The sequence below is a fragment of the Coenobita brevimanus genome, chromosome 21 (genome assembly GCF_032717465.1).
Source record: "Coenobita brevimanus isolate Jiangsu-jjx chromosome 21, ASM3271746v2, whole genome shotgun sequence".
In the NCBI taxonomy this organism is placed as follows: domain Eukaryota; kingdom Metazoa; phylum Arthropoda; class Malacostraca; order Decapoda; family Coenobitidae; genus Coenobita; species Coenobita brevimanus.
Genome location: NC_136974.1, coordinates 27901753 through 27915688, shown reverse-complemented (window position 1 = coordinate 27915688; position 13936 = coordinate 27901753). Strand labels below are relative to the sequence as shown.

General features: G+C 39.9%; 1 protein-coding gene across 2 annotated transcripts in view; it reads right to left on the bottom strand.

The window, feature by feature from the left end:
- RIC-3 (RIC3 acetylcholine receptor chaperone) overlaps positions 1 to 13936 on the bottom strand; it is a 488355-nt gene that overhangs the window by 261581 nt on the left and 212838 nt on the right. The gene's annotated exons all lie outside the window — the stretch shown is intronic.

The window sequence follows — 13936 nt, the reverse complement described above, 5'->3', positions numbered from 1 at the left end:
AAGGGATTGTTCACAAGGAATTCGTCCCATCCATTCAATATGTCGGCGGAAAGTTTTACTGTGAAGTTTTGCAGTGTCTGAGGAAGAACATTCGCTGCAAACGTCCAGAACAGTGGAAGAACAAGGATTGGGTCTTGCATCATGACATATATATACTGTATATATATATATATAAATATATCTCTTTCTATCTATCTATCTATCTATCTATATATATATATATCTATATATATATATATATATATATACTGTACACTCAATCCTCGTAAATCGTGTTTATAAATCACGGATTTGTAAATCACGGCTAAGTGGCTGTCAGACAGCCGGCACCCTTAAATCGCTGTTAAGTCACAAAAATCACGGACCTAGGCACCAAAGTGGGCCTTTTCCGAGGGGAATTGTAAACCGCGGCATTCAATTTGAAAATCGCGACCCAACAACCAATCACCACCCGTCCCTGGTGGCAAGTGTGCATACTAATGCTGCAACATTGTTGTTGTTCTTCCCACCAGTCCGCACACTACAGACCATCGCCGTGGAGTATAAGAGCTACCTGCCTTTTATTGTGCACCTTCCCCCCTGCCTCCCACCTTCCATGGTCCCTCCCGAACCCCCGATGAAGAGCTCTAGGAAGTATGGCATCAAGAAGCAGCCGCTGTTGTTGTACAGTCAACATTTGGAGCTCATTTGTCGTGTTGAGAAGGGAGAGAAGTTTTCAAAGCTGGCGAAAGAGTTTGGGAAGAACAAGTGCTGAGAGGTTCTAAGTTCTTCCCAACACCACCCCACTCCATTCACTTAAGCAATATCGTCATAGGATTAAAGTGAGATCCCTTAATATTGCTTATTTCTATTAAATACATGCACTGAATATTCCTAAATTTGTATGTTTGTGTTTGATGGTGCCTAGATAGGTGTATGTAGGGTGCTGTGGGGGGTGGTTGGCCAAAGTCCAGACCCAATTTCATTCACATAAGAGTTATTATTTATAAACCACGGAATTTGTAAATTGCGGCAGTGGTCCAGACCCAAATTGCCGCGATTTACGAGGATTGAGTGTACATGAGAGAGAGAGAGAGAGAGTATATGCATATATCTGTCTATTGCCAGACACCTTAATCCCATAAGGGATGGTCACAAACAAATTGCTTCTATGTCACCCTGTCCCCCACCACTTCACTGCACTGCTCCCAGCTCACAGCTCCCTCTCTCATATACCTCTCCACTCCATCCCTCCATCTCATCCTTGGCCTCCCTCTCCATCTCCCCCCCTCCACCTCACTCACATACACTCTCCTCATCAGTCTCTCTCTCCATCCTCTCCACATGGCCAAACCACCTCAGTGTGTTCCTCCTAATGCTTCCTATCACATCCACATCCACACCACAATGCTCCTTCACTTCCTCATTTGTCAGTCTGTCTCTCCATGTGACTCCACATGATCCTCTCAAATAACTCATTTCCACTGCTCTCACTCTTGACTTCTGTCCCTCCAACAAGGTCCAAGCTTCACTTCTATACGTTAGAGATGGTATCACAATACTGTCATGTAGTAGCTTTTTCACTTCCATGCTCACTTCCCCATTTCTTATCACTGCTTTCAAGGAACCAGCAACCTTTCTTCCCTGCTGTACCCTTTCAAGCACTTCACCCTCTAAACTTCCATCCTTGCTCATCACACTACCCAAGTACTTAAATGCACTCACATTTTCCATTTCCTTCTCCTCCAGCCTCAATGTGCATTCACAGACTTCACTTCTCTCAGAGACCATAACTTTACTCTTCCCTGCATTCACCTTTAGATTCTGTTTCTTACACACACTCCCAAACTCATCCACCAAGCCTTGCAGCTCCCCTTCCTCTTCATTTAACAACACAGTATCATCTGCAAACAACAGTATAGGGAGTTTCCAAACACTGCCCTCTCTCACTAGGGCTGCTCCAACACCCACTACCCTACCTTGTGTCTCTTTTATAATCCGATCCATTTACAGACTGAACAACCATGGAGACATGACATATCCTTGTTTCAATTCAACCTTCAAACAGAAAAATTCACTCCGTTCACTATCCACAAGCAATGCAGCCTTAGCACCCTCCTACATACTCTTCACAGCCTTCTGCAACTCCATATATTCTTAATACTTTCCACAATCCTTGTCTATCCACCCTCTCATATGCTTTCTCCAAATCCAAGAAGGCAGCATACAACTTCTCACCCTTCTCTAGAAACATTTCCACTAATGACCTATGAATGAATATCTGATCTACACAACCTCTTCCCTTCCTAAAACCTCCTTGTTCTTCATCCATCATCATTCATCATTTAATCCTTCATTGCCCCATGAGAAGCGTAGAAGTCCTGGGCTAGGCAGTTGCTCCTGAGATTTAAAATGAGAGTGACCAGCCTCACTCATCCCTGAGTGGCATTACGTGAGCAATAAACTCCAACCACCCCTTGGATACAAACCTTTACTGGCTCAATCCGATTGGAGCGCAATAATTACCCACTAAACCACCAGGTGCCAAAAATTTGGTTATATGGTTACCATCCAGCGTAGTAAATGGTTTCCTGTACACCAGGAAACCATTTGGCTTGTCACTCAGTGTAGTCACCTCACTGTTCTTCTCCTACTAATTCATCTGTTATTTCTCTGTCAATAAGTATCCTACCATATACTTTTCCTGTTACACTAAAAAGACAAATACCCCTACGATTACCACACACACTAAGAAGACAAATGCCCCTATGATTACCACACATTTCTTTTTCCCCTTTTCCTTTGTACTGGGGGAATACTTATACCTGACTTCCAATCCTCCAGAACTCTGCCTTCCTCCCAGGCCAATCTGCACATCTTCCACATCCATTCTACTACTATCTCTCCCCCATCCTTCAGCATTTCACCACACACCCCATCAATTCCTGGCTTTCCCCCATTTTAACTTTCTTCATTGCTTCCACAACTTCCATCCTACTGATTTCTTCCTCTCTTCTCACATTCCTCCATCTCCCAGCCATTCCCCAGCCACTTGTACTTGCATTACTTTCATTCCCTACATTCAACAATTCCTTAAAATGGTCTCTCCATCTGCTCACTTTTTCTCCCTTCTGCACTAGTATTCTACCATTTTTATCTTTCACTCCCCAATTAACTTCTTTGGCATCCTGTCTAACTCTCTTTACCTCTTTCCAGAACATTTTCTTACATTCCCTCCACTTTATACTCAAATTCCTTCCAAATTCCTCATCCACTCTCATCTTACTCTCTCTTACTAATCTTTTCACCTCTCTCTTCCCCTCTACATATACAGTAACTCTCTCTTCTGTCTCTCAACTTCTTCCACATTCCTGTTTATCATGCACTCACTATAAGCTTTCTTCTTTTGTGCCACACCCTCTCTCACCTCTTCATTCCACCATGCTGTTCCCTGCACCCCCTTTTGTCTTCTCTTCACCCCACACACCACCTTACACACTGCACAGATTTCTTCTGTGAATATCTTGCACACAGCTTCCACATCCCCCATCTGCTCCAATCCATATTTACCCAATCGCTCCTCCACTTCCCTCTTATATTCTGCCTTTTTTCCATCACCTAAAACAATGTTAAGGAAATAAAATAATGCATACAGTAAGTCCTCACAATACAGTATGTTCCCATTTTTTTAATATTCTTTTCTTGCTGCTGAGTCCTTATTTAATTACAGAAATAGTTACTTCATTTCCCTAAAAAAAATTTATGGTATTTTGGCACTTACCCCTGACACATAATGAGGACCACCTTTATGTACTGTACAGTGTAAAGTATTAATGCAGCTGGGTAACAAGCCAATTCACACAGCAGAACAAGTGAGACGTGTAAGTGTGTGATAGCACACAAAAGCAGCAAATATATGTGACTGAAGGAGCGCTCATGGTGAAAGTGGGCACAGTGCTCCAACCTGCTCATCTACCATACTCACAGGCCAATAAATCCCTTAGTATATGCACCACACCATGTACTGTACTATGATTCCTACAAACACAACCTTGAATTCCTAACAATTCCTATATTAACTCTTTCGGCAGTCATGATACAAGTTTCTGTAATTTTGAACCTGATGTACTGTATTTCATAATTTCCTGGGAGTTCTTGCACACTAAATACTGTATGTGGCAGTGACTGGTTTCAACAAATACAGTATTTAAAGTACTTTATCCACTACAAATTATGTAAGCTGATTTACTCCAATACTTATTTAGCTATTACTCAGTCAAATTTTCTGATACAGAGAGAAGGGCATCCCACAACTCAAAAGGCTGACACTCAAATGAACGTGCACAAGCATCTCATCGCATACCAGAATAGTAACACCTGGCATACTTTAACTCTCACAGAACCATGTAATGCACTCTCTTAGTGCCTGATAAAAAAACGCAGTACCTAGTCCATTTACCAAATACAAAATTCTGTCCATCAGTACTTATTCATCAGAGGATGCAAAACCAGATCATCCATGCAACTTTATAATGACACTTGTAATTTTGCAGTCCAAACAACTTTAACTTCCTGCATTTCATAACTAGAAAACCTAAGCAACTTTATGGTACATCCTGGCTGACACCTAGTTTACGCCCACAAACTCCTAGTATCTCGTAATAACTCAAAAACTTCATAAAGATTACCAAAGAAGGTATCTTCTTCCAGTGCCTCAGACTCCTTCACAATACAGTACTGATGAACAACAAGGTCTGGGAATAATATGATTAAGCTCTTAACAAATAAACTGCCTTGTAATCCTCAAAAATCTGTAAGTATCTAACAAAACTCCTCTTCTTACTCCATCTCATAATAATGGTACTGTACAACCAGGGACAGGAATTTGCCTACTGTTCCAGTGCATCTACTTCAAACTTAGGCATGTCTGTTACTTTCCTCCAAGATGCATTATATCAAGAAAAGGTAAAGGTGGTGGAGCAGATGCCATGATGGACTTAGCTGCAGTGCTCATCTCCAGAACATAAGCCTTTGAGCCTGTGGGGGGTTTTTCACCCAATTGTCTGGGATACAAGGCCACTTCATCATCTAGATTACCCCCATTTACCTCCATCAGATGTTACACAAGGTACTCATTTTACCTACTAACCCACAAAGGATGGACGGACACGTGAGTCGAGTGATGCCAGCTGCCCACACCAGGGTTCGAACCCTGGGGCCATATTTATCATTGTGGCCTTCCCCTTTCACAGGAGTCCGTTCCCAAGCTCCAAAACATTTCACTGCTGTGAGGCTTTCCTAGGAGTTATTTATCATAGTCTTGTGAATGCTTCTCAAAAGTGAAAACCTCGCGCCTTGCGATCAGTGAAGGAACGCTAAGGTTACCATGGATACGATCATTTTATTTATTAAAACGTGTTGAGATTGTCTCTGACATCACTTTGCAAGAGAAAAATAAACTGTTACCAACAGTTCAATAAATGTTTCATTATAACACCAATATCTTTAAAAAAAAAAAGTATATATATATATATATATATATATATATATATATATATTTTCAGGGCTGAAAACATAACGATCAAATCCATGCCGTCAATTGTAAACCCTAAGGTGGGGTAAGTTAGGGTTGACTGGCAGTCAGAAAAAAAAAAAAAAGAGGATAAAATAAGATAACTAGAGTATCTATATTCCTTCTCTACATACAACCATCAAAGTCTCTCTACTCTCACCATTTCCATTCATCAGCCTTTTGAAATATTCTTCCTTTTGCTCCTTACTTCATTTCCACAGTTCTTCCATTTTCACACTTCTTTCCACTTTCACTTCGACATTTTCCCATATTTTACTAGAAGAATTTCCTGTTTTCATTTTTCTTCCAAGATCATCATTTACCTACTTTTTTTTTTTTTTTCTTCTATTTCTTGTATTAGGACCAGATGGAAAGAATATTTTGAAAGCCTGATGAATGGTAATAGAGAGGACAAAGCAGCTGTAAACATGACTGATTTTGGGGGTGTGCACAGAAGGAATGCAGTGCCAGGAGACGTGACACTCGCACAGGTGAAGAGCGCTGTGAAGCGGCTGAAAAATGGGAAAGCAGCTGGGGTTGATGAGGTGTATGCAGAGATGCTTAAGTGTAGTGGAGAAAGTGGAATGAAGTGCTTGTTGGAGATATGTAAGAAGGCATGGATGGGTGAAACTGTGCCTGCAGAGTGAAAAAAGGTTGCGATTGTACCCTTCTACAAAACTAAAGGTGAGTGAAGTGAGTGCAAGAATTATCATGGCATAAGTTTATTGAGTGTGGTAGGGAAGGTATATGAAAGAATTATTATAGAGAAAGTAAGAGAGATATCAGAAGTCCTAGTGAGTGATGAACAAGGTGGCTTTAGGAGTGGCAGAGGATGTGTGGATCAAGTATTTGCAGTGAGACAGATAGCAGAGAAGGCTTGTGAGAAGGACCATAAGGTGTTTATGGCATTCATGGATCTGGAAAAAGCATATGACAAAGTAGACAGAGAGGGATTGTGGAAAGTTTTGTGCATGTATGGTGTAGATGGTAAGCTGCTAGGTGCTGTCAAGAGTTTTTATGATGGTAGCAAAGCATGTGTAAGTGTTAATCGGCATCTTAGTGAATGGTTCACCATTGGTGTGGGCCTGCGACAAGGTTGTGTGATGTCCCCATGGTTGTTCAATGTATAAATGGATGGGGTGATGAGAGAAGTGAAAACATGAGTAATGGAGAGAGGGATGGCGTTGGTAATGAATGGTGATGGATCGAATATCTCAAATTTGTTGTATGCTGATGATGCGGTACTGCTTGCAAGTACCGGACAGGAGCTTGGTAGACTAGTGCAGAGTTTTGCTGATGTCTGTGAGCGTCGTGCCTTGAGAGTAAATGCAGAGAAGAGTAAAGTGATGGTTATTGAGAGAGAAGGGGACTCCCAGTGTGAAGATCACAGTGAATGAAGAGAGACTAGAATTGGTGAGAGAGTTCAAATACTTGGGTACATTGACTGAAGAGAGAGGAAAATGTGCAAAAGACGTTGAATGTAGAGTGACACAAGAAGAAAAGTAGCTGGTGCAATGAAGGCCTTGATAAGAAACTGCAGCTTGAGTGTTGCAGCTGGACGAGGCTTACATGAGGAAGTGTTAGTGCCAGCTCTAACATATGGGTGTGAGACTATGGTGTGGCATGGAAATAAAAAGTCAAGAGTAAGAGCAGTGAAGATGGGACTGTTGAGGAATGTATGTGGAGTACAGAGGGTGGACAGGATATGAAATAGTGTGATTCGTGAAAAGTGAGTAGTGAGGATGTCCTTGGACACCAGAATCGAAGAGATTGTCCTGAGATGGTATGGTCATGTGAAAAGATTGGATAACAATAGAGTGGTGAAAAAGGTGTACCTGAGTGAATCTGAAGGAGGGAGGAGGCAAGGTAGGCCAAGGAAAAGATGGAGTAATATGGTGGATCAGTGTTTGAGGAAACGAGGTTTGGAAGTCAGTGAGGCTAGGGAACTGACAAGAGATCGAGCTGGTTGGATGAATGTTGTGAGGAGAAATGCATGATCAGGGATTTTGGCATCCCTTGTGAGCATGGCAGCATCCGGACTGACTCAATCGGATAAGTTTGTGTGAAGCTGCAGAATATAATGAATGTTTTTGGCATATCCGGTAGAACCAGGATTCCGGGGACTTGAATGATGAGTGAGTGGAAGTAAGGCCTATTTGGATTGGGCAAGTTTGTGTTGTCTGGACATTGCTATTCCTCACCCCTGCCCTTGGGTGGGAAAGGAGGTCCAGATGATGATGATGATGATAATGATGATGATGATGATTAGTCTCTTTGAATGTTTTACTGTCAGCATGTTCTTTTCTTTCATCTGAGTCCCTTTTCTGCATTCACTCTTGCCACTTCTCCCTCTTTTCCTTCACTAATCTGTTAGTCTCTTTATCCCACCTAGCTACATCATTCTTTTTATTTGCTGCACCCAGCTCCTCCATGTATTCATCAGACACTTCCTGCTTTTTAATTTCTTCACTTACAGTAATTCGCCTTGACTGCCCCCTCCCCTTTCTCTCGCTCTCTCTATCTCTCTCTCTCTTACAGTCTTATTCCTCTCAATTTTATTTTCCATACCACAGCCATACGAAAAGACAGACTTCCCGATCATCCTCTCACCACTCTTGTATCTATGACACTGTCAAGCACCATTCTGCCCACAAGAATATAGTCAGCCAGTACCAAGTGTATTAGTGTGCATCTAAGTGTACTAGTGTGCATCTCTATGCTTAAAATGAGTTACAAATGCACAGTCTCCTTTCCTGGCGTACGTTTCAGATTAATAAATAAAAAGTTAACAATTGTCTTAATTTTGCCTGTTTTCCTGGCATATTCTGTCTGTTTTCTTTGAATATTCTGCTAGCTTCCTTTGAATATTCGGCTTGATTTCTTTCAATATTCTGCCTGCCTTCTTTGAAAATTCTGCCTGCTTTCCCTGGCTATTCTGCCTGCCGTCTCTGAATATTCTGACTGCTTTCCTTGAATATTCTGCCTGCTGTCTCTGAATATTCTGAATGCTTTCCTTGAATATTCTGCATGCTTTCTTTATCTCTATTACCCATTTGGAAACGAATTAATATTATTATTTCCAGTGTAACTAGAGCTTCAAATGTCTCCATGATAACTGGCTGTCATATACTGAAAGTTCATAGTAAGTTTAATCTCCAGGGAGACTGCGTTATGTCGTCGACTGAAGTTATCTCTCACCAAGTCTGTCACAAATACAACTCACTCCCAGGCTAAATGGTACAATTTCCTAACTCTCAATCATCGCAGTCACTGAGGAAGTCTCTATGTGGTCGAAAATTCCTTAGTTGGCTGATGCGTAAGTCCTTTGTTTAAGTTTATAAGTTGCCAACTCGCCACTTGTGAATGATTTCCAAGTCCTTAGAAGTGCCCCGGACGGCTAGCTGACTTCCCTCACTGCTGTGATCAGTTCGGAGCGTTAGGAGTGCTTCACAATCTTGATAAATAACTTTTACGATCGTTCACAAATTTGTGAACAGTTACTGGCTTGCGAATTCACAAGGCCCCTTGTGAATGTTCACAGCTAGTGATAAATACAGACCCTGATGCAAATGGGCCAGCAGCTTCACAGTCAGCAATGCTAACCACTCAGCCACTGGAAATGAGTAGCATCATTTACTGGCAGAGAATCATACCAACCTCTCAGTTTTGGAGTTTTATCCAGAAATGGGAAGTGAGAAGTAGAAGAAGAGAAATATTTTGCAAACTTTGTCTCCAACTGCACATGTTGAACCAAACTACAACCCTCAATACATCACAAGTCAGAAAACCTTGACACCTTAACACACACCAGGTACAGTCTGAAAATCTTTCACAACCTGACACCACCTCACCAGTTATCTGAAAATCCTATTTTCCTCAAAATTTTCAATCTCTTTGTGACTCAGAATGCTCACAACATAAACACAACATAAACACACACAAAATTTATTTACTATAACCTTACTCATTAACTTACAAACATGTCCAGGGCAGTATGCAATTTATCATGTGAATATAATACAATTATATATATATATATATATATATATATATATATAAAATAAACACAAGTGTTTGTATGTTTGTTACCTATAAACTTGGCTCCCTTAGGTGCTACCCCCACATATGATACATATCCTGAATCAGCATGATCCAGGAAGTGTTTTGGTATATAATTTATTAGGATTAATTGTATGTTGAAAAGTTACATTAAGTACATTGGTCGAAGGCCCAATCAGCCCTCTGCAGGAGCTAGCTGGAAATGTCCGACAAGATGGCAGACTTTTACGGCTAGTATATATATATATATATATATATACTATATATCCAGCCAAGGAGAAGCAAGATGATTTTCCACTTCACATTTATTTATTTCAGGTGACTAGTTTCGGGATGCTTATCCCATTCATAAATAAATATGAAGTGGAAAATCATCTTGCTTCTCCTTGGCTGGATATATAGTATAAGATTCCCCACGGGCACCTCAGTTGTTGATATATATATATATATATATATATATATATATATACATATATATATATACATATATATATATATACATATATATATATATATACATACATATATATATATATATATATATATATATATATATATATATATATATATATGAGGTGGTTTGGCCACATGGAGAGGATGGAGGGTGAGAGACTGACGAAGAGAGAGTATGTGAGTGAGGTGGAGGGGGGAAGAGGGAGGGGGAGGCCGAGGATGAGATGGAGGGATGGGGTGAAGAGGTATATGAGAGAGGGGGGGTGGGAGTTGGGAGCAGGGCAGTGAAATGGCGGGGGACAGGGCGACGTTGAGGCGATTTGTTTGTGGCCACCCCAAATGGGATTGAGGCGTCTGGCAATAGATAGATAGATAGATAGATAAATATATATATGTGTGTGCGTGTGTGTGTGTGTGTTTGTATATATCTATAACTATCTATCTATCTATATGTGCATGTGTGTGTGTGTATATATATATATATATATATATATATATATATATATATATATATACTGTAGATAGATAGATAGATATATGCACATACACATATCTATCTATCTATCTATCTATATATATATACATATTTATTTATAATCAACTACTGGATAAATATCTTAGGGCAAGCATTCTTTGCATGCAGAATTACCTGACTACTGTGAAACAATCTTTATCACATCTTTTTGGAACCACAGAAAATATAAAAACACTCAAATGGTGTTTGATTATACTAAAGACTTAGAAGCCAGTTTTTTGCCAGTCAAAACAATCTGTTATCAGAGCATTACAGCTATGCAATAAAGTTCAAAGTACTGCAATGTGGCTATTACTGCACTCTCCTACTTTCATAATCTTTTGATCATATCTGGATGCATGGTAATATTAACCCACTTAAAGCTTAACTCCTTCAATCTGATGATATCTTCTACTGTATTGTTGTTAATTTCTGACACTTTTATTTAACTCAGGAAAGGCCTCTCCTACTGAAGATGGCTGTGTATCTAAATCCCCCTGCTTTACTAAGTAGAGTACAAATCTCTGAGATTAGCAAGAATATAGTAAGAACTACATCATCAAAGTGATGGGATTAATCATGACTACAATGTCATTAATGCACCAGGATCCTTAGCTGACCGGATTCTAGTCTCTGCCGCCATCCATCCATCATTTAATCCTATGTTGCCCCATAAGAAGCGTAGAAGCCCAGGACTAGGCAAGATGGTCCTGACATATAAGATGAGAGAGACCAGCCTCACTCATCCCTGAGTGGCATTACATGAGCAATAAACCCTAACCATCCCTTGGATATAAACCTGTACAGGCTCAATCCAACTGGAATGCCTTAATTACTCACTAAACCACCAGCCCCCATAATTTGGTTATGGTTACTACCCAGCATGGTAAATGATTTCCTGGTGTACAGGAAATCATTTTGCTTGTTGCTCATTGTAGAATCACCCACAGGCAGAAGGAAGTGGAAAGAATGAAAGAAGGAAAGACAGAAAAGGGAGTGTAAAGTCACCCGTAGGCAGAAGGGAGCAGAAAGAATGAAGGAAATAAAGCCAGAGGAGGAAGGAAGGAAAGATGGAAGAGAGGAAAGGGCAGACACCTGTGAGTGACACTACATCGAGTGAGTGGATGGTGGGCACCTCTGTCCTCCACCAGCCATAATTGTCCACTGCATATTTCTTGAACTATTTTTCCCCCACTCATTCTACAAGTTACTGACCTATTATTGTAGAAGGCCAATAAAAATAAAAAATACACACAAATATAATGCAGAAGCAATTGAACACATAAACATCATAATCATTAAAGACCCATAGCTCAGCACATACTGAAAATAGCTCACACTTTCAAACATACAGCACACATAAAGCACAAAGATAAACATAAAACAATAAACCAAAAAAGGAAAACAAGCATGATCAAACCATATATAAACTGACAATAAATATAACACACAAGGCACTTTGCACATCACCTTATCATCACCAACATATTCCTTCTTCCAAGGATCCCACTCCCAACAAGGGAAGGCTAAGAATGACTTGCCTCCAATCAGCTTTGTCCTTTCATACAAGACTATGCTTCTCTCATTCTTAGACTCACTTATTTTCTTTCTGTCTAACTAATGTATAATTCCATTCTTTTCTTCCACAGCCATTCTCTTCTCACAGTATCCAGAAGTTCACCTTGAAAGATTTTTTGTCTGTCAATGTATTAAGTTTCCAGTTATTCGGCAATACAGTAATACATTTCTGCTTCAGTACCACCCTCTTCCATATTAGGTCTTGATAAAGTTTTCTATTATTTTCCTCTCTATACATGGTCAAACATCTAAAATATACAGTAACACCCACTAAGCAATTACTCATTTTAAACAACCACTTGCACATACAACAACACAAGCTTAGATGCAAACACAAACACACATACAAATATCACAATGTAAACATTATCAAACAGATATTAAACATAATGTAAACATGGACAACACAGGCAACTGCTGAAATACAAATAGACAATAAACAAGTGTACAACTGCACACAAATAATAATAATAAATCATCATCATCTAATCCTGTGTTGCCCCATGAGGAGCGTAGAAGTCAGGGGCTAGGCATGTTGGTCCTGACATTTAAGGTGAAAGTGACCAGCCTCACTCATCCCTGAGTGGCATTATGTGTGCAATAAACTCCAACCACCCCTTGGATATAACCCTGCACAGGCTCAATCCGAATGGTGAGCCTTAATTACCCACTAAACCACCAGACACCATCATATGGTTAATGTATATGGTTACCATCCACCTTAATACATGCTTTCCTGGCATACATGTAACCATTTGGTTTGTCAATCAGTGTAGAGCAACCCGTAGACAGAAGGAAAGGGAATGAATGAGGGAACTAAAGACAGAAGAGGAAGGAAGGAAGAGAGGAAAGGGCAGTTCCCAAGAGCAGCATTACATCGAGTGAGCAGATGGTGAGCAAGAAATAATAAGTGCAAATAAACCTTAAAAGATATAAAAGCATAAAAAAAAAAGCAAACATAAAAATCCATAACATTATTCTAACAATGCTCTACACTAATACTTGAGGTAGCTAGGATCAAGGAGCAAGAACAAGAAAGCACAAAAGCAGGAAAACCAGCAAAAGAGTGCCCAGCAAAAAATAGGCCACATATCCAGCTACATCATTCAAGACTTCAAAAATCTTAGCTCCACAACACAGGCAAACCATTTGTCTTTTTTCTGTACATCAAGAACACACACATGTGTGCACACACACACACACACACACACACACAAATAGGTAAATACACACACACAACTTTCTGCAGAGCAACTCACTGCCACATCATTGGTGTACCATATTTTAAAGGAAGAGAGTGCGTATAATAAACACTGGACAAGCAATACCAAATAAAAAGATGGAGTCATTGTACTCATCATGACTTTTTCTGTATCATTACTTAGTGAAAGACTGATAATTCCATGGTGCATCAGAGGGAGAGGATTAATACTACTGTTATGTTGCTTAAAACTTTGTTAATCATATAAAACTGCATGGAATCAAAGTTCTGTGACACACTGTGTTAGCATTATAGGTGACTACACAGTACTGATAAAGTTACATACTGCCTCTGGGAGTTGATGCATTTTCCAAAGATCAAAAATAATTATATAAATCCTGCCTATACCCCTTCTAACCTCCAAAATTACTATCCACAGACATCACAATATTCTAAACTCATCAACAGAAAAGTAAGTATAAATTAACTCAATGAAACAAAAAACAAAGTCCAAATTACTAGATGTTGCCTACCCCCTAAATCCTCCATTACCTATCAAATGGATACCAAAAAATATTTA